The following is a 20,163-nucleotide window of genomic DNA, read 5'->3' as shown; positions in this document are numbered from 1 at the left end:
AAATTCACACTCATATTCATATGATAACTTTCATTTGATAACCATGGATCATACTCTGAGATCATAACATTCTTTGTAACAACTCAGACAGTTCTAAAGTAGGGATTGTCCATAATTTTTTTTTACATTGTTACCATTATGAATGGCTTACCTCTCTTAGTTAAATCTTTTTGAAGGATATGGAGTTTGTATTAAGGGTTACCTGATCAACTGTTTGCACCCAATCAACTCAGATCTTGTTAAGTACGTGTCAACATACTTGCTAGTCTGTGTAGAGACATGGGAAAGGGTTGGTGAGTAGAATTGTAGAGCAATAGAGAAGACTCCAATGTTTTAGTCAGCTTGACTGTCCGTCTCCAGGAGTGATGATAACCCCTGGGCTATATCAAAATCTCATAGTATCAGTAATTATGTCATTTGTAGATAATTTGATTGTTGTATCAGAAGTACACTACTCATCTGGTGATTTATATTCATATCTGTTGATCTTTATTATTAATTGTGGAATTGTATATTTGTAAACTGGAAACATTCCTTCCCTAGTTCATTCCTACCATATACATAGTGGAATTATATTCATATATGTTATAATGTATATTGATGTATAATTGAACCTGATAACTTCATCTGACATTGGAGATGTGGATTCAAGAGTGTTATCCTTAATATGAATGGAGAATTATATAAATAATGGTGGAATTAGGGACTATCAATTCCCATTTGCCTACTTTTCATAGCATGGATCATCCTTGGGTGTGGTTAGGGTTACATTTAAGACATTATGTGGAGACACATGTAACATTATGTAAGACACATGTGGAGCGTTGTGGCCCAGTGGATTAGTCTTCGGACTTTGAAACAGAGGGTCGTGGGTTCGAATCCCAGCCATGGCGTAATTTCCTTCAGCAAGAAACTAATCCACAGTGTGCTGCACTCAACCCAGGAGAGGTAAATGGGTACCAGTAGGAAGTAATTCCTTAAAAAGCTGTGTGCGCTATGAACGCCTAGCTTAGCCGGGTAATATAGGAGCGCCTTGAGCACCTAACAAGGTGGATATGTGCGCAATATAAATACCCTATATTATTATCATTTATTATTATCCTGCCAAAGTATTAGTTGCTTCACTGTTTGTAGAATGATTTATATCAATGTTCAGTGTATGTACGCATTTATGGAGGCATATTTAGCTTGACTTTGTGAACTCGACTGTTGTTGAGTACATGACGATCTATATTGATGGTACTGGAAGGTAATCCCTATTTAGTTGTCTATGTCCTTGTGTTGTTTTTGATCAGGAATTGTGTAGATCCCTCCTCTAAAGTGTAGCATATCTGCCAATATGGTGATGTCTTACAGTACAGTACTGTTGAAGTAAACTACAAAAATTTGTATAATTATCTGTATATCATGTGAAGATGAAGATTATTTTATGGTAGAATTTATTTGATGTTAAATTATATAAGATGTCATTATTTGAACAAGGATCTATTGAATTGCAGCAGTAGTACACCTATCCACTTTCTCGATTTTGAAACCCCTTTGCAAATGTGGAATCTTGTTTTTGGAGATATGGTGCTAATATACAACTCAGACTTGTGAACATTATTTGCAAAAGGCTTAAACGTGACGTTAGTTTGAGACAAATCATAATTGAAAATAGTTTAAGTGAAGTATGTGTGATAAAAGCAAAGATTTCAAAGTCTGGCAGAAAAAAAATAAACTAATAAGCAAATCTCTATGTGAATGCTCATATTACATGTACGTTGATTGCAGCAAATTTGATTTTTATAAATAGACTAACATTAAACAAACAAAACACTGAAAATCACAAACAAGTAGAAAATTCATGGCATTTTGTTTAAATTTTCCACTATTTTAACACTTCTATGTCATGTGCATGTCATGATTATGCTGTGGGCAAACTGATGACATCATCTACTTATGTTTTCTTCTGTGTTCTCTTTAATATGTGAAATTACAAATATTCTACAAATAGTCTATACAGTCCAAGGATGTAAGAATATGATTGACTACTGAGTTTATGTGTGAGATTATCTTTGTTGTAGGTTATTTTGTTGCAAGGGAGATATTTCTGCACACATGTTTGAAAAAAGAATTATGATAAACTTACATTACAATCAGCTCACTCATTTAATTTTAAAAATGCTATACAAGTTCATGATGTACAACCATTTTCACCAAAATACTTTAAAACCTGTCTGTCTTCATCCATTTTCAGATTATTTTGAGGAAATGTGGGCATTTTTCTTGTTTAATTTTATGCTATTGTTGAGAGTCTATCATTTTCAGCCTGGAGTATCCCTTTAAATATGTCTGGGAGTACTTTTGAGTTTATTTTGGTAATAACAAAGCAAGGATTGGTTATGTTAAGACATAGGAAGGAATAGTAAACCTTGTCTTGCGTATTATGTGGATACACATTGTGCAATTTTATATAGAATGTGTTATATATGAAAACTATATATGAAATAAATGTACAGCATTTATGTTTTAACCTCAAAATTGATTTTGAGAATTATATTTCTTATAACGTTTATCATTCTTTTAGTAACCCCTTTCTATTGTCTTATTCATGTTCCAGCTACATGTATTATCCTCACCCCTCCCCATCCTCTTATATATTTTTTTTTTTCACACAGTCTATATCCCTGGAGGGAGAGTCATTAGAGACAGATCTGTCATAAGTCTATTTCTGTTTCTCTGTGTCTGTCTGTCTCTCTGTGTCTGTCTGTCTTTCTGTGTCTGTCTGTCTGTCTTTCTCCTCCTTTCCCTCTCTTTACCCCATAATTTCTGACTTACTTTGTGATTCCATTTCTTCAGAAATACCTGCCTCTCTCCCTATCACTGCCTTATGTGGGGATTTTGACAAAGCAAGCATGTGGCATATTAACAAAAAATTGAGTTGTGATATTCTACATTTTACAGATTGATTTCTTTATCCAGGCCAACTTAAAAAAAAAAAAAAAAAACTGAACATACTATGAAATAGCTGGATTTATATTACAGCTTTTCCAGAGGATACAAAGCACAATTGTTTTTCCCCAGCCTCATAGCTTGAGCTGCCATTCAATCACACCACCCAATGCTGCCAAGGAATAAATCCTGCCAAGTGGTTGACTAAGCATCATGCTAAATACATTTGCATGTATGAAAAATGACAGACACATTTTGGTCATTACAACTTTGTTGTCATTTACTTCTTTTTGTATGGCTTGTCCATCCTTTCTCCCACCTCCCCTAAATAAGAATCTTGCCTCATTAGCTCGCCCCATCACATCTTCACCACATTTTGCCCTCATTCCATCTCTCCCTTCTGTATGTCTTTCCATTTTGATTTTTATTTCTCCTATCCACCTTCCTTCCCTTAATCATATTTACCCCTCGTCCTCTCTGTTCCTAGTATACTAGTCAGCTCCTTCGTCAATCACCATTTCTTCACTTATCCCTCACATTATTTTTGTGCCTGCATATCTTCTCATACATCTTCCCACCTTGACATATCTTCGTTTCCTTGCCACTTTTTCTCTTCGCTCCCGATGTGCAACTATCTCTTGTTTAGAGGCTGTAGATCCCCATTTTGTCATCATGTTCCCCTTCCCTCGAATTTTCTTACCCCTGTCAGAACCCTTGATCTATCGTGACGCAGGCACGAGTCCTGGAAGAAAAACAGTCTTGACTCGATATCAAAGCTCGTGAAAATACAGCCATTCGAGTTATTTGTATGGTAAAGTTGATGTTAGGTGTACAGATCTAGCTTTCTTTGTCGAATGCCCGTGCTTCAAACATCCAATTTATTCAAAATGATTTTTTTTAAATGTCCTATCAATAGATTGTTTAGAAAGGTGAAGGATGTCCATATGTTCCCTTCTTTTGGGATGGGGTGTACATAAATATCCCTATGTGCTATCAGCTGCAGATTCTAACTTTTGGAACTCGATGTGCTTGTGGGGTGTTGAAATGAAATTATTATTTTGACTTGTTGGTCATCCTTCAAAGTTTAGGGATAGTCCCCGACAGGGGGGTTTTACCCCTGCTCTTATCTTACTCCATTGCTTTCCCCTCCATCTTCCTCTCGTTTGCTTTCTACATTCCGTATTTGCGATTCGTCACTCATCATCGTAATTACCGCGCCACACGATCTCTCGCAAGTTACGCGTGAAGAGCGACACCCTCTTGCGGCTGCTTCCGTAAACACGATCCGTTTGACCCATAAGGTCAAGGTCCATGCGCAGATTGATGTTTCATTTTTTCATTTAAAAAATGTCTAATTCTTCCACTTCTTAATTAAACATCCCCTGTCCTCCATCTCCCTTACCCCGTTCCCCCTTCCGATAGATAATATTTCTAGTCTCCTTCCCCCTCCGTCTTTGATTGTCCCTTTCCATCTTTATTGCCACACGTCGGCACACGTCTCGATCTTTAATCCTTGTTCACTCTACTCCTTCCTCAAATGAATTAAAGATTATTTCAATAAAATTGTTTATTTTCACTTCCATCTTCAAATCTCTCGGCGCCACTGTAATAATTTCACTTTCATTTTATTGGTTTATATTTAAATATCTTGGAATACACTTTGAATATACAAGTCATTCAATACTAAGTTGACCCATTCACTTATTTTCCCATTCCGACCTGGCCTTGTGACCTGCTAACCAACCTTTATATTTGTGTTTTCTTATTTTAAATCGTGTTTAGATTTACCGTAAACCTCTGATTTTACGGTAAAAAGGGCTCTTGTGTTTTCGTTTTTTATCGCGAGAATGTATACCTTTAAATTCAGAATGACAAATGGGTGATGATTAATGTCGACATTGGCCTTGGTCTTGGTCTTGATCTTGAAGAAGAAGATCCTCTTTAGAATGATGAGCTCTGTTATCGCCCATTATCGGATCGCTGCCGTTACGTCAGTCATGCGTCAAGTTCCGCCCGAAATCCGTCAAGAGAATACAATGAAAATGGTGGAGGATGGAATTCGCCGGGTGGATGAAAAGTTAAATATCTGTGTCGGATGATGAAAGAACAGGGAATGGAGGAGTGAGGTATCATGAGCGTAATTGCTACCTTTTTTAACTTCCCTCATGGAAAACATTCGAGCCCCTCCTCGTTCGCATCCCGCTTGAAAATTTACAATTTCCTTCATTTCCTCAGGGCATTACGTTGGTAATTTCCCTTAATTATTAAAGCAAGAATTGATATAATCTTTGACTGTCTATAATATCATGATTAAAATATAATGCTGACATGGGCTGACATTTCAAAATGGTATACCTTCAATGAATAATGATAATAAGTGATAATAAAATTGAAATTATATGAATAAAAGATGGAATGAAAAATCGGCATTTTATTTGGTGTTAAAATTTTCTTCAGGTTTCTATCCGGTTATTTTTCAAATGATTTTCATACAAGTAAAATACATACAGTAATTAGTATAGCCTTTTCGTTTATCATGTTTTATTATGGTGCTTTAATAACGAGAATCAATAGGACCTATTCATTTGTATATTTTAGTGAAAATACTTTGTCTACTTTAATCGACCCTGCTAATTTCTATGGCACGCACATGATTTCATTTAACCTACTTTCTATCAAGTCATCGGAATGTCTCGAGATACTGAATGTCTTCTGCTTCACCCTCAAGGGCGTGTTATCTTCGACAAAATAGGACGTCCGCTTCCCCCTTGATGATGGCCGCCATCTTGGAAATCAAGGTAACCAAAGAGGTGTGGTGTCTACGAATTGACGTCACATACCGGTCACGTGGGTCTCGAATGTTTTCAAGTGTTCTGCTGAAAATCTTCTGTACAGACAAGGGAAACGAACAAGTTTGCGAAGGTAAATCACATTTAATGCTATATCAACCGTGTAATTCAATCTTTCAGCATGATCTGTCGATTTCCAAATGGTAAAATCTAATAAAATTTGAAAATCCAAATATTCAGAGTTACACTGCGAGTGAGGATGACACATACCATACTTATAGTGATCTCGATTTTCTATGATATTGCTCGTTGCTATATCTGCTTCAGGCAATCATGATTTCAGGAATCAACTTTTTATTCATGAAAATCGTCATTTACACATTAACAATCAACTTTGCTTTGAAAAGTCATAAATACTTGAAATAACTCACATCCTCTTGAAAAAGAAAACCTGCCGCTGTCCGTGACATTCAAATAGTTATGTGAATATCTTCACATCCTATCACCTGTTTGTCATACATGTCACTTATCATACCTCTTTGCTGGGGGAGAGAAGCAGAGAGAGAGAAGGGGGGATAAGAAGTAAAAGAAGGGGGAGAGAGAGGAGAGAGAGAAATATATATTGTGATCCGTGGTCTTGGTGATGAACGATTGGATTTTCTGCCAAGACGTCAAGCAAGTCATGTTTCTGAATATTATCGGAATGTGCCTCTTCAACACTAGGATAGAACAGCGATGAATCATAATGACATGAATTGGCGTAGCGTGTCGATGAGGGGGGGGGGTGCAGCGGGGACCGGGCGGGGACCCCAAGAATGACCAGTAAGGAGGCACAGGGGGTTCGCTTTTTCTTTCTAATTATGTGACTAAAACACCTTGCCCCCTCCACACACACACATACTTATGAAACAGGGAAATGTGAATAATGAAAATTTTGTAATCAGACTGAGGCCCGTAACACAAAGCTTAGCAATGATCGTAGAACCTTTTTTTCTACGATTGATTCCATAGACTGCAATGTTCAATCAATCGTAAAAACCAAGCGTACGGTCAATCGCTAACCTTTGTAAAATACCAAGGAAGCTCCTTGAAAATACGGAACCCTGATTGTGTAAGTATTCAGTGGCGTATCTGATGACCGGTGCAAACACCGAAGTTGCATCCTCTCATTCATTCACGTTTCTCCATTCTTGCAAGAGAGTGAAGCAACCAAGCGTAGAAATTCGATCAAAACACTCAAGATGACCCAAAGGTTGACATTCATTTTCGGTTGACATTTTCCGCCTTCTTGTAATTTTAAAGATTTTTAGTAATCGACGAAACTATTGACACATACTCTATAGGCAATTTTATTTTACTAACGATAACAAATGTTTAAACTTTCACAAATGATATTTAAATTATAAGAAATCCTGAAAGAAAATTATATATAATTGTGAGGGATCAAAGTGAACGAGCTCCAAAGAATTGTAGTGTTTCAAACCCTTAAAAAGCTTTAAGTTATATTTCTCCGTTAAGTTGTGAATAATAAGATGGTGATTTTTATAGGTTTCCCTTTTTTCTTTTTCTCTCTCGTGTTTTCTGCGACCCCTAAAATTGCTGCCACGAGATATACTTATTTTATCTTTTACAAACGCTGGAACTCTAGAGCCCGACCATGCCTATATTCAAATTTCAGAACTATATGGGCGCGATATTATGCAATTCTGGGAGGTAGGCCTAGCATACGAGGAAGCAACGCGACATCTAAACACTAGTTCAGCGGGGGGGGGGGGGGGGCAGTGAGCACGAGGGAAAATATTTAATGTCGAAATAGCTTTGAAATTGCCACGATTTGCGTCGGTTTTAAGTCGGTTAAAGTCACTTCATCGAATTTTTGATATGGTTTGCTGTCGGAACTCACCGATTTCCTGTTGTGAGCAGCGCTTGTGTCCGAAGGTTCCCCCTGAGATGGAGGTTAGGTGTCCGCTTGGGAGAGGCAAATAATTTACGTTCAATCCCCAGAGGAAACGGTGGCACCTCGGACATGATAAAAAAATCAATAATAATAGTGTAATTTTGCCATTATACATACCTCAAAATAGACATGAAAGGAGGGGTCATTGGATCCAGGAGCTGTTCCCTAAAGAATGTTTTATTTCTTTAGTTTTATTGTCCCGTTTTTGTAGAGGTAAAAGACAGTCCTTTGACTGAGATATGCATATTATATTCACATAGGCTAGACGGCCATGTCAACGTACCATATTCTATAAATTTCCTTTCGCTTATAAATATGTATTTCTTGGTGTGTAAGATGTTAAATAAGATGTTAAATCGGATTAATTGCTCAATATAATATATATTATTTTTTTACCGTAGTAACTAAATTCCACACACCCACCTAAATTTTTCACAGTATCACATTTCAAACTGAAAGATTTTAGCCTTCTGCTGTTTTCCAGCAACAAAATTATGAAGAGGGATTGCTTTCGTTGGCATCCAAAATTGAGTGAGATCGTTCTGAAGATCTAGCAAGTTTCCCTAGATTGCTTACGTGTAGATATGTCATCAGCAATATCATCAAAAGTAAGTCAATTCATAAGATTAAGATATACCGATACCCCGGGGCGATGTACACGCCTGTGGGTTGGTGAATCTAACCACAAGCTTTTCCACTATCAATTTCAATAAAAGTCAACTTGAACTTGATTTATATTTGCCATACGCTCGAAGTCAACTATCCACTAAACTTTGTAATTACACGCTTTATAATGTTTTGTCTCTGCATGTTGTCAAATTTAATATACACAACAAATACATAACACTGTAAAAAAAAAATATTGGGTAAAATTTTTATCATTACGAGGGTATGTGTCCAACCAATTAGGGGCGATATTTTACCCAGTGGCAGTGCGGGAAGCATATGGTCCAGCATGTCCAGTAAGGTTAGAAAATAGGCAGCAATTACTTTAGAATGAGCAAAATTATCATCACACTGGATAAATAAAAATGCCCAAAAGAAATGCCAAATATATTGGCTGGACATATCATTACCCTCATGGGGCACGTTTACCCAATATTTTTGAAGAACAAGATACATTTCAGAATTATATCTTGTTTTAATGTAATTACTGAAAAGTACGAATAACCTCTGGAATTCAAAGCCAGAAATAAATGCGCGGTTGTTCATTGCCTTTTTACCTTTTTTTAGGAGGCGGGGTTGGATAGGATAGTCTTCTATCATTTTGTTTCTCTCTAAAAGAACAAGTGAATTTGTCACATCTTTAATACAGTTTTAAAACCGGTACTTTTTTTAGTTTCATGCATATTTACGTTTATTATTCCGTTGACACAACTTATTTATCATAATAATTTCAACAGCCATTGATCGGATTGTTTAAATGGTACAACTTTTTTTAAAGGCACTAGCATGAGTAAGTATACCAAATGAATCAAATTGCACTTTTGGATGTCTTTTCAAAAGTTCAAGTCTCGAGACGGACAACCCACTTTAAACGAGAAATCTCTTGCATTTGCAAGAGGTAATACTTTGATCCGTTTGATATTCAGTCTCCTCTCCCATGTCTGCCCTTCTACTTATTTCTCTCTCCGTCTATTTCTTTTTTATTTTCTCTCATCTTCACTGGGCGTGCTTCTTTTCTTATCCAATATTATTTGTATTATTCTAATGGAAGAATACAGTGTTTTGCTGTAGGCCGATTCGATTTAAATTTCAAAATTACCATTATTTGAAATCCCTCTTTCTGTCGGAATATGTATTATGAATATGCATGAGACAAGTGATAATGACCATCTTACATTTTCCTATTATATAGAAACTGAATTTAATATTCTTTACGTTAAAATGCTGTTGTACAAATTCGTGACAAGTCATGCATTTATTTCAATAATACCGATATCTCCCCCTTTATCATATCCACTCTTTTCAGCCCCCCCCCCTCTCTCTTTCTGCCTCATACCATATCTCATAATTATACGCACCATTCTCTTCATAAATTATTTTCTTTTGTATCTCTTTCATTGCCGGTCTTTCTTTCCCCTTGTAGTTTTCTCTTCCTCTTGTTCTCTCTATCTCATTCTTTAACTCCTCTTTCCTTCACTGTACATCACACTCCCCTCTCCTCCATCTTTCCATCTATACTCCTTTCTTTCCTATTGTCTCTATCTCTCTCACCAGACCCTGCCAGACACACCTCTCGCCCCATCCCCCATTTGATCCTTTCTCGAAACGCTCTTGTCAGCAGACAATATTTTTGTTTTTGTTTATGATGGTTGCCATGACAGCTAATCATTTTTCATGCTATACTTCTAGGTATATGCGAGAAAAGGTCATCCTGTTATGTACTGTGGTCACTTCATCAAGTTTGAAGTCTCCCGGGAGTACGTAATCATGATAATAATTATGAAAGAAGGTCTATATACTCTCTCAATCTTGATGGTGAAAAGAATAAGTGGATATATTCCTTCTATATCGGGGTTAAGACACTAATAGCAAGTCTAATAATATTTTCGTTGTGTATATAGTATCATAGGCCCTAAAAGTATATTATTGCGTTTGCATGATATTTTTGTTACAGTACTCCTATTTTTAAAGAATTTAGACATTTTAAACATCTTCATTGAATTAGTGGCAGAAATACATTCCATGTAATTCACACTTCCGAGTGTACTATTCATGTTTAATTCAATTATTTATTATTTGAAAGAGTACTTTGAAAGGTCAACCTGAATGTTCTCCTTCAAACAAAGTGAAATACATTTCGGGAAACTTTGTTCATCTCTCAACGTTACCGATTATAACTTACTCGTGACAACGCTGCTGGGGTTAATGACGTCACGGGTAGGCATGGTAAGGGATCCTTTCAATTAAGGTCTGTGATACCATCAACCCCTCAGAGAAAACACCATTTAAGAAAATAAACCCCAACATCAACAGCAACATAGTTACCTAATACAAACTCAGGGAACATTAATATTATCTGAATGCAATCAAAGTATGTAGGTCAACTATTTCTTCTTTAACTGTTTCGGGGATGTGTCGGACCAAATAGGTCTAGAAAATCAACAACAACAAAATCATTATATCAAAGTGTGAATCTTTACTCAAAATTTTGGTCGGAACAATATTTGAAAAGTCACATTATCACTGCTTATCATGAGGGGATCTTAATGAAATCATAATCTACAGAGATTAATTAAAAAGTGATGAAAAGAAAATATAATTGCATTTGACACGAGTCGTGTAAACATAAATCAATGGGTTGCATCTCTTCCGCCATGCAGGAAAAGAGTAGGAAATTTGATTGGCAATCAGTAACTTCCGATAAAAGAAGAAGCCAAAGAAACCGTCATGAAATCTTTATCAATTTTGCTAATAACATTAAAGGCATATTCAAAATTCAAACAGTTTTCACTTAACTGCCTTAAATGAAGCGTATTCAAGTATACCCTAAAAAGTAGGGCCTATTGTAAAGATTGTTTGTTGGAGTTGTACTGAGCAGGATCGATTTTCTCAATGCTAGTTAAAATAAAAAAAATATTCTTGCCTTTTTCATGATAATATATAGTATTTTGAAAACTAATTACTTCTTTTCGTAGAGTAAGGATACTTATTACATAACATGGGAAGTTGCTTGACGTCACAAAATTGAAAATTCAAGTACGTTGCATTTTATTTTCCAGTATTGTCACTTGCATTTAGAACATGGATCAAATATCTTATTTTATGGTTATTCAATGGTATTTTTTTAGAACCCTGGGGAAATATATGGTTGTTTGTCGCCACGATTGCCAATTTTGAAAAGGTGAAAACAATATGTTTTAACCTTCGTGATCAAAACAAATTAGTTTCATGAAAATTTAAGTAAAAAAAGTGAAAAACGTTTCGACCCTGCCAGGACTCGAACCTGGAATCCCCTGATTCGTAGTCAGATGCCTTATCCATTGGGCCACAGGGCCGCTGTGAAGGAAGAGTTTACTGTGGATATTTTACCACTGTCTTAGAATGATAATAATTTCAATTTAAAAAAAAATTATGCACATTTTTTCAGAGTGGAATTAGATTGAATCACTGCTATTTTGTTTCATTGTGAATGGAATGACATACAGCAATATCGGGAATATCTCTTGATTCAATGTGAAGCATAATATTGTGCATTAACAGGAATAGGGCAATTTGACCCCTTTCAGATTATTTCAGACCATGCTTTTTTTATAGCAATCCTTTATTCAGAATGAATACGTTAAACAAAAATACAAAGAAATGGGCGATTGCGCTTATACAGGCGCGGATCAGGGGCGGCAGATTAAAGAATGCAGGGGCACCATGCAAAAAAGAATGGCACGCCCCGTTAAAGGCATTCATTTGGGAGCGATCACCTTGATTGGATAGACATACCACTGATAGGTTATGGGAAGTTTTCAATTCAACATGAATATATTTAAATGTCGTGCTTCATTCCCGGTATGTAAAGAAACACCTTTGACATTCTGTATAATGACAATATTATTGGAAAATTACAAGAGATATGATTGCCATGAATGTGCGACACATGTTTCGCAGAAATGACATAAAAATTCTTCAATTTAGCCTATTCGAAAAAAAATTCGACCCTGCCAGGACTCGAACCTGGAATCCCCTGATTCGTAGTCAGATGCCTTATCCATTGGGCCACAGGGCCGCTGTGTTAATAGGCGTGGAGATTAGCATCGCGATCTTAACTTCCAACATTATCAAAACGTGTTCTTTCCGCTGGATACACCCCTCCATTAAAAAAATCGATTTCAGATCGAAGTTCGTTTTAGATCCTGGCTGTTTGGTTTCAACAAATCAATATTAAGCGAACTCGAAGAGGATTGGTCTCATGAGTTTATTTTAAGTAAAGTCCGACGCATTGAATATATCTGCTTGTTCTTTGATATCACTAATTTTGTCAAAACAGAGGCGGTGCTACAGGGTGCTACATGGAAGGCAATCCCCTATAAAATTCAATTACTGAAAAATAATAAATGAAAAAATGAGTAAAAGTAAATTAAGAGAAGGGTAATGAAAACTGTAGAAAGCAGAGTAGACCCTCTATAGCAAAAGGAAAGGTTGGTCTTGCATCTCGATTATTACACATTTCATTCAAGTGAGGGGGGGGGGTCTTTGTAGGAAGAGAGAAGATTAAAAAGTGTTAAAATGCTACCCTTATTATACAAAATGACGTCATCATCTTATTTCCGATCAAAATCCTCTACCACGTACCGCCCCTTAACCAAAGGATTAAAGCTACAATTAATAAAAAAAAAACTTTCGACCCTGCCAGGACTCGAACCTGGAATCCCCTGATTCGTAGTCAGATGCCTTATCCATTGGGCCACAGGGCCGCTGTCAGAGAACTGAAAGATCTAATGATATGCAATTGTCATAATTATTCACCTCCCGTTTGCTTGATCAAAACAATGAAATGTTCAGCTTTTTTCACTTTTCAAATTACAATTTCAAATATGGGTTGACACCTATCATAATTTTTCGTTATTTCTATCTCAATGTATTCATATTAATATCATCATTGCAAGTCTACATTTATATAACCACCAAATTTCATTAATGATTAATTAACCTCAATAATAACGATTACTTATATACACCATCTGTTTCTCTCCTCATGTTTCACAGATCATATTAAATGCCATAGTGTACGCGACATGGATTAGAAGTATTACACTGTGGTGTTTCTGGCTGGTTAATTTTATTTTTTCCTGTTGTTCTATTCTTTTTCTGTTTTTGTTGTTTTAATTACACTATCTATTTTATTTGACTTGATTTCTCTTCATTCTTCTTCATTCATATCATTCGAGTGATACATTTTTTGGTAACATAACATACATAATATATTGATTACTTTTTTCTGCATGAATCATAGATAGATATTGTGTACTAAAAATATCATTCCAAACAAAAATGATCTGCTACCAAATAAGTATAACATTCACAATTTGCAGGAGAAGTGTTGTGATCATAAGCAGATTGTTTGAAAAAAATTACAGCAACAAATTAGAACTTATTAACTTGATTCATAATTATATTTATAAAGCAGAAGGAGCATATTTTTAAATGAAAAACAATTGTTCATAATGAAGATGGATATGATAATAAGGATGGGGATGATCATGATGACAATGGTGGAGATGATGCTGGTTGTGATGGATATATTGGTGAGGATTAAATCGGAGAAAGGATAATTTCATGCTAAAATGAAACATTGACACCGAAATGTTACGTAAAAGTGTTGATAATAAGATTGACTTAACCGTTTCTTTAGAATTTGAAGAGTATAAAGAGACGAGCATCTTTTTATATACTGTGGTCATGCTATAGAGGGTTCCACAAAAGTGTCTTATGGAACTCTACGCAATAAGCAATTTGGGGTGGATCAATATAGAGTATTATGTGTTCATAAGAAAATTGTGGAATGGAAGTGGGGCATATTATTGACGTACTTGAACATAAGAAGTTAACTATGAAGTGAATTAATGTCAAATACTGTTAAGATTCTTTTGTTTATGGACTAATAGATGTGAATGTATATGTGACAAACATTGTGAATCAGTTAATAATGTTAATGTTTAGAGTGCGCCTCCATCTAGTTTCCCATTCAAATGCGCCGAGGGAATTGGAAGGGGGCGTGGTATTACTTGAAATGACATGAAAAAAGGGATAGGTCCATGATAACATGTAACCTGTATAATATCTTGTTTTAATAAGCAATACTTCAAATCTCTCAATGTACATGTATAAAGCAACAGGTTTTTTTTCGTATGTATAAAAATCCTATGATTGTATAACCAGGATATTGTAGCCCTATTGAAAAAAAGACCCTGCCTGGACTCGAACCTGGAATCCCCTGATTCGTAGTCAGATGCCTTATCTATTGGGCCACAGGGCCGCTGTGAGAGAAGAGGAATTTCATTTCGTCAGCATCCAGTCCCTGTCTTTGCGACTCGAACATAACTATCCTCGCTGCTTCACCAAACCTAGTTTATGTTGAGGGAAGCATCGGTTTTTATCACTTAAACATTAAAATGAAAAGAATTAAAATTCAACTACTTCGCTTTACCTTTACCTTATTTTTCCAATGAACAGCGCACTTAACAGAAGTAATTTATGATTTTCATGAAGCGATATATTTTTTTCGTATGTTGAAAATCATATGATTTAATAATAAAAAAAAATATTCGACCCTGCCAGGACTCGAACCTGGAATCCCCTGATTCGTAGTCAGATGCCTTATCCATTGGGCCACAGGGCCGCTGTGAGAGAAGAGGAATTTCATTTCGTCAGCATCCAGTCCCTGTCTTTGCGAACTGACTCCAACATAACTATCCTCGCTGCTTCACCAAACCTAGTTTATATTGACGGAAGCATCGGTTTTTATCACTTAAACATTAAAATGAAAAGAATTAAAATTCAACTACTTCGCTTTACCTTTACCTTATTTTTCAATGAACAACGTACATAACAGAAGTAATTTATGATTTTCATGAAGCGATATATTTTTTTCGTATGTTGAAAATCATATGATTTAATAATAAAAAAAATATTCGACCCTGCCAGGACTCGAACCTGGAATCCCCTGATTCGTAGTCAGATGCCTTATCCATTGGGCCACAGGGCCGCTGCGAGCGAAGAGGAATTTAATTTTGTCAGTATCCAGTCCCTGTCTTTGCGAACTGACTCCAACATAACTATCCTAGCTGCTTCACCAAACCTAGTTTATATTGAGGGAAGCATCGGTTTTGGCTCTCTGCCTGGTCTCTCTGCCTTATGTCGTTATGAATATACCCTTCACATTTTAGTGATTTTAAAAAAATATATTACGACGCCCTCGCATTGACAACAAAACAAAATTGTACTGATTTATTAATTCATTCAGTAATGATCATTTCACTTTTAACTTTGATGAAGAGCTAATTTCTAAATTTAAGACAGAATCATGGAAAATATTGTTAAGTTTTCAGTTCAGTTTTGTTAATCATAATTATCTCAGCCACGACCGACTCACACATTTCTTACTACTGATATGTTATGTTTTTAAAAGTATCCCAATAATAAAAAATTACAATACATGAGAAGACATATTTTTACTAAAGAAAAACAAACATGTAATTGTATATTCTTGACGCTAATATTCAAACCTAGTTTCGTTTTATGTTTCTCTACATTGCCAGACTGAGCTGTCTGAGAACAAATCAAATTGATTAGAAAATTGTTGGCTCCCGTGAGGTGAGAAAAGCCCTGATTTGGCATCTAATTGACTCAGACGGATGCTGTTATCCATCCCTCTCTTCCCTCTCATTCAACTGTTAAAGACATTAACATTGACCCCTTAAATTAACGTCTCGACCATGCTCTTCATTGTCGGGGAAAAGAGAGAAGACGTATCTGTCATATATCACGCTTTCGCTGCCAAAATATCAGTGATCGGGCATAGCGTAGTGAGGAACGAAGGGGGGGGGGGTGCAAGGTGAGAGAGCGAAGCAACCGGGTATGGAAAGGGGAGTAACTTTATTAATTCCTGCAATTTCATTGGTAGAGAGTAAGCTATTTACAAATTTATACAATATTTGTTACAGTCTTTAATGAAATACGACACCGAAGTCTTTTCGCCTACATCGAATTGAAATTCAACATCATAACTGAAAATAAACAAAGTGTATAAAACATAAGATATGATTTTTGTGGATATGAATAAATACTGATTTTTCATTTTTGTTTTGACAACCTTATTTGATATTTTCATTGATCGATTGATTGAGGAGGAAATAAAGAAAATATAGGCTTAATAAATCGTTTCTCTATCACAAAAACCATAGCTAACCTACATACTGTATATTTTTATCTTTCAATATAATCTACCCACTATGTTGTTGGCAACTACTCCAAACTATACATTTCGGAAGCTATCTGAGTAGGGCTAATCTAAAAAGTAAGCAACTTAAAGGGCAAATATATAATTGAGGTCAACAGCCAATGACCAAGTTGGCCGGAAAAATATCCCCAAACTCAAGGCGATATGCTCTTTAAGAACAAGAACTTTTTAAGAGTAAATGCTTGAAAAGATAATCTGAACTTGGTTAGTAGAGGAAAGCGCGGGAAGAGAATTTGGCACAAATTTGTTGTTTTATCGTCTGTTATTTCATTCATGTTCAGTGTGTGGTGCAGACTGAGACGGTGTGTGGCGAGGATGAGTGGGAGCTGGTGAGGTATTGGTGGAAATGTTATTTTATAGATTTTTCAACCTTAAAAACAATTTTATTGTTGTATGTTCTGTTAACGTTTGACTGATAGTGTCTTACGAAGCAAGATTCAGAATTAAAGGACAAGTACACCCCAATAAAAAGTTGGTTTGAATAAAACGAGAAAATCCAACAAGCTGAAAACAATACTGAAAATTTCATCAAAATTGTTTGGAAAATAATGAACTTAAGACATTTAAATTTTCCGTTTAATTTCATAAAACAGTTATATTCACATCCTGGTCGGTATGCAAATAGGGAGGCCGATGACATCACCCACTCACTATTTCTTTTGTATTGTATTGTATGAAACATTAATTATTCTAATTTTCTCCTCATTGTCATATTAAAAAAAAAACTTTCATTCCTCCCTGAACATGGAGAATGAAAATGTTTTAACATTTTGTGATTCAACAAGAGGGTCCTTATTATAAAATCTGTAAACAATGAAATATTTTATAATTCAATTAAACCATTAAAAAATAAATGGCGAGTGGGCGGAATCACTGAGCGACTCTCTCATTTGCATTTAACTGTTTTGTGAAAAATAAGCGAAAATTTAGAATATCATTACTGTTTAATTTTACATCCGATTTTGATGAAATTTTTGGCCTTATTTTCATTTAATTCGTTCATTTATCTTTATTTTCAATGAATTAGTACATGTATATGCTCACAAACAAAGAGCGAACCAACTGTGAAGAGAATTAGTGCACTTTTTAAAGGATTTGATTTCTTGACAATAGACAACTGCGTTGGACATGATTTCGAATTTTGGAAACTCATTTTTATTATGGATTTTATACCACTCAAGCCATTCGCGTGTACTTAATAAATTATCTATGTAATGTGTATTTTTTATTTTCTTGTAGCCTTATAGCGGGGTTCTTGAGGATAATCTGGAGGCATACTCAACAGCATAAATGAATATTCTCTTGACATTAAGATCAATATTTTTTAACGTTGGTTTCTATTGCATGTGACTTCAAATAAATTTACACTAGTTCATGTTCATGTATGCAAGTTCATCCTAACAGTTCATGTTTATGCTTAGTTCCTACTGTGTATTATTATTATCAATGTAACATTATATTCTGTCAATCTATTTCTTGTTATGCATGGTGAAAAAGAAAACAAACAAACATCTTTTTCCACGTCACAGTACTCATAATACCGTCTGTGACCTTTTTATGCACCTATTTATATATCATAACAAATTGAACATACTGGCCAGACAGTGTAATAACATGAAGACATGGAAAAACAATCTATCAACATGTTTTGGTTGCTCCTTTTCAAATATAATTTTAATTGCCTTTGATTGATGCCCGGCGATGTGGCATCTGTTGTCTTCATTCACAGTTTAACAAACTAATGATCTCTGTCATCAGCTGTCAGCTGAATTCATTCATTTTCAAGTTATGAAAATATGTAAATACATTTCCCTACTTGACACCATGTCGATGATCTTCATTTCTAGGAATGAATCTACATGAAGCTGCTACGTTCTGAAGGTTTTAACGAATCTAAGATTTTTTTTCCTCTGTAGCAATGTTTTTAAACACATTCGAAATTTAATAATTTTTATTTTCAAATGTAGGTGTGACCTCAATATTATCATATCCACATTGGCATAATGTATCTTGTTGTTTGTAAGTTTTTTATATCCATAAGTCCGTATTATTCTTTTTTTAAAGATTTTTTTTATATTCTGGCAACACATTTAAGTGCTTTCAATGGCATGGCATTGACAATGAAGTTGACCAAGAGGTTAAATTACTTCTCAGTGTGACGTCATGACAGGTATTCGCTGAGTCCCGATATTCGTGTGGAGAACAAATTGAGATGTGATCAGATTAAACAGCTGCTCCAATTTTTCTCATGAAAAAAAAACTATGAATGATGAACAGACCAAGAAGGACCTCCTTAATCGAATCAACATCGCGATTTTCTAAAAAAAAACTAAATATTATTCATGTTTGATTTATATAGGCAGTGAGAATAAGTAATTCATTGCTCCCTTTATAATCTGAAGGAAAAATGAGGACAAATCTTGAAGTATATGCCCTTGTCATACTTGGAAGCGTCCTTGTATAATTATGTACACTGGTGATATTATTCTCCTCAAATACTGACCTGGTGGAAGGACGTTGATCGAGCAAAAAAGGGTGAACTTAGCATAGGTATTTAGTGTCATTATTCATTAATATCCATGTTTTCTTTTTTTTTATTCATTCGATTATTCATATTTCATTCATTTATTTCTGTATTTATTTTTCTCTACATTTATTCAGTTTCATTATTGTATATATTCTCTTTCATCGTTATCAACTTTCATTAATTGTTGTCACATTGGATTGGTGTGGCCTAAAGTTCATTTTTAAAATCCCAACACTTTTTCACCTTTTCCATGTGTTTCAAATGCACATGGGGGGGGGGTGCATGGTTGAATAAATTATATATTGGGGACACCGGGCACCCCCTATGACTACTGCACTTTCCCGGACTCTAATTATGGACAATCTCATGGACTGCATGTACGTATGATCTGTTGATCAGCCAAGTATTCTTTCCTTACATCCCGAAGTTGATTTTGTCCATGCGTGCACTTCCCTTCTAAACATCCTTGTCATCATTCATTCCGGGTTCATTCTACACTTCATGTTCAAATGATAATGTTGAACAGGGCCCTGGGAATGACTTTTAACAGGGGGGGCTAGTTTACATTTGACAAGCAAAAAATAGGCGATTTTGGTCCAAGAAATATTTGAAAAGCAAAAGGGGGGGGGGGGTCGATACAAAGTGAATGATATTTTTTTAAAATTTCCGCAGGTTAATATACTAGATTTCCAGGGGATGATGCCTATGGTGAATAATACACTTAGCACCCCCAGGTAAATCTAAAGGACCCCCTCTTCCCATGGCCATGTGTTGACACAGGAAAATCATTCAGACAATTGCATGAACTTTTTGAAAAATCACAAATGGCTTGTCAGCATGTGCATGAAAACAGTTTATATAATTTATATTTTGTTAAATTATCACTATGATACAAATACCTGATAAAAAAGGGACTGTATTAGGGGAGTTTCTCAAAAGTGAATTTAATAACAAAAGAAAAACACACACCCTTATTTAGGCACTAGGGGTGTAATATTTT

At 35.4% G+C, this 20,163-nt stretch overlaps 5 non-coding genes across 5 annotated transcripts; all 5 read right to left on the bottom strand.

The window, feature by feature from the left end:
* Nucleotides 1-11,608: 11,608 nt before the first annotated feature.
* Nucleotides 11,609-11,681, bottom strand: TRNAR-ACG. Its single transcript has one exon. It is a non-coding gene; the product is annotated as a tRNA-Arg (tRNA).
* A 649-nt stretch (nucleotides 11,682-12,330) lies between these two features.
* TRNAR-ACG lies at nucleotides 12,331-12,403 on the bottom strand. Its single transcript has one exon. It is a non-coding gene; the product is annotated as a tRNA-Arg (tRNA).
* Nucleotides 12,404-13,018: 615 nt separating this feature from the next.
* TRNAR-ACG lies at nucleotides 13,019-13,091 on the bottom strand. The gene has a single exon. It is a non-coding gene; the product is annotated as a tRNA-Arg (tRNA).
* A 1,852-nt stretch (nucleotides 13,092-14,943) lies between these two features.
* On the bottom strand, nucleotides 14,944-15,016 carry TRNAR-ACG. The gene has a single exon. It is a non-coding gene; the product is annotated as a tRNA-Arg (tRNA).
* A 293-nt stretch (nucleotides 15,017-15,309) lies between these two features.
* On the bottom strand, nucleotides 15,310-15,382 carry TRNAR-ACG. The gene has a single exon. It is a non-coding gene; the product is annotated as a tRNA-Arg (tRNA).
* Between the last annotated feature and the right edge of the window lie 4,781 nt (nucleotides 15,383-20,163).

The sequence above is a fragment of the Lytechinus variegatus genome, chromosome 3 (genome assembly GCF_018143015.1).
Source record: "Lytechinus variegatus isolate NC3 chromosome 3, Lvar_3.0, whole genome shotgun sequence".
NCBI lineage: Eukaryota > Metazoa > Echinodermata > Echinoidea > Temnopleuroida > Toxopneustidae > Lytechinus > Lytechinus variegatus.
Note: the sequence above shows the minus strand (reverse complement) of the source record. Positions and strands in the feature narration are given on the sequence as shown.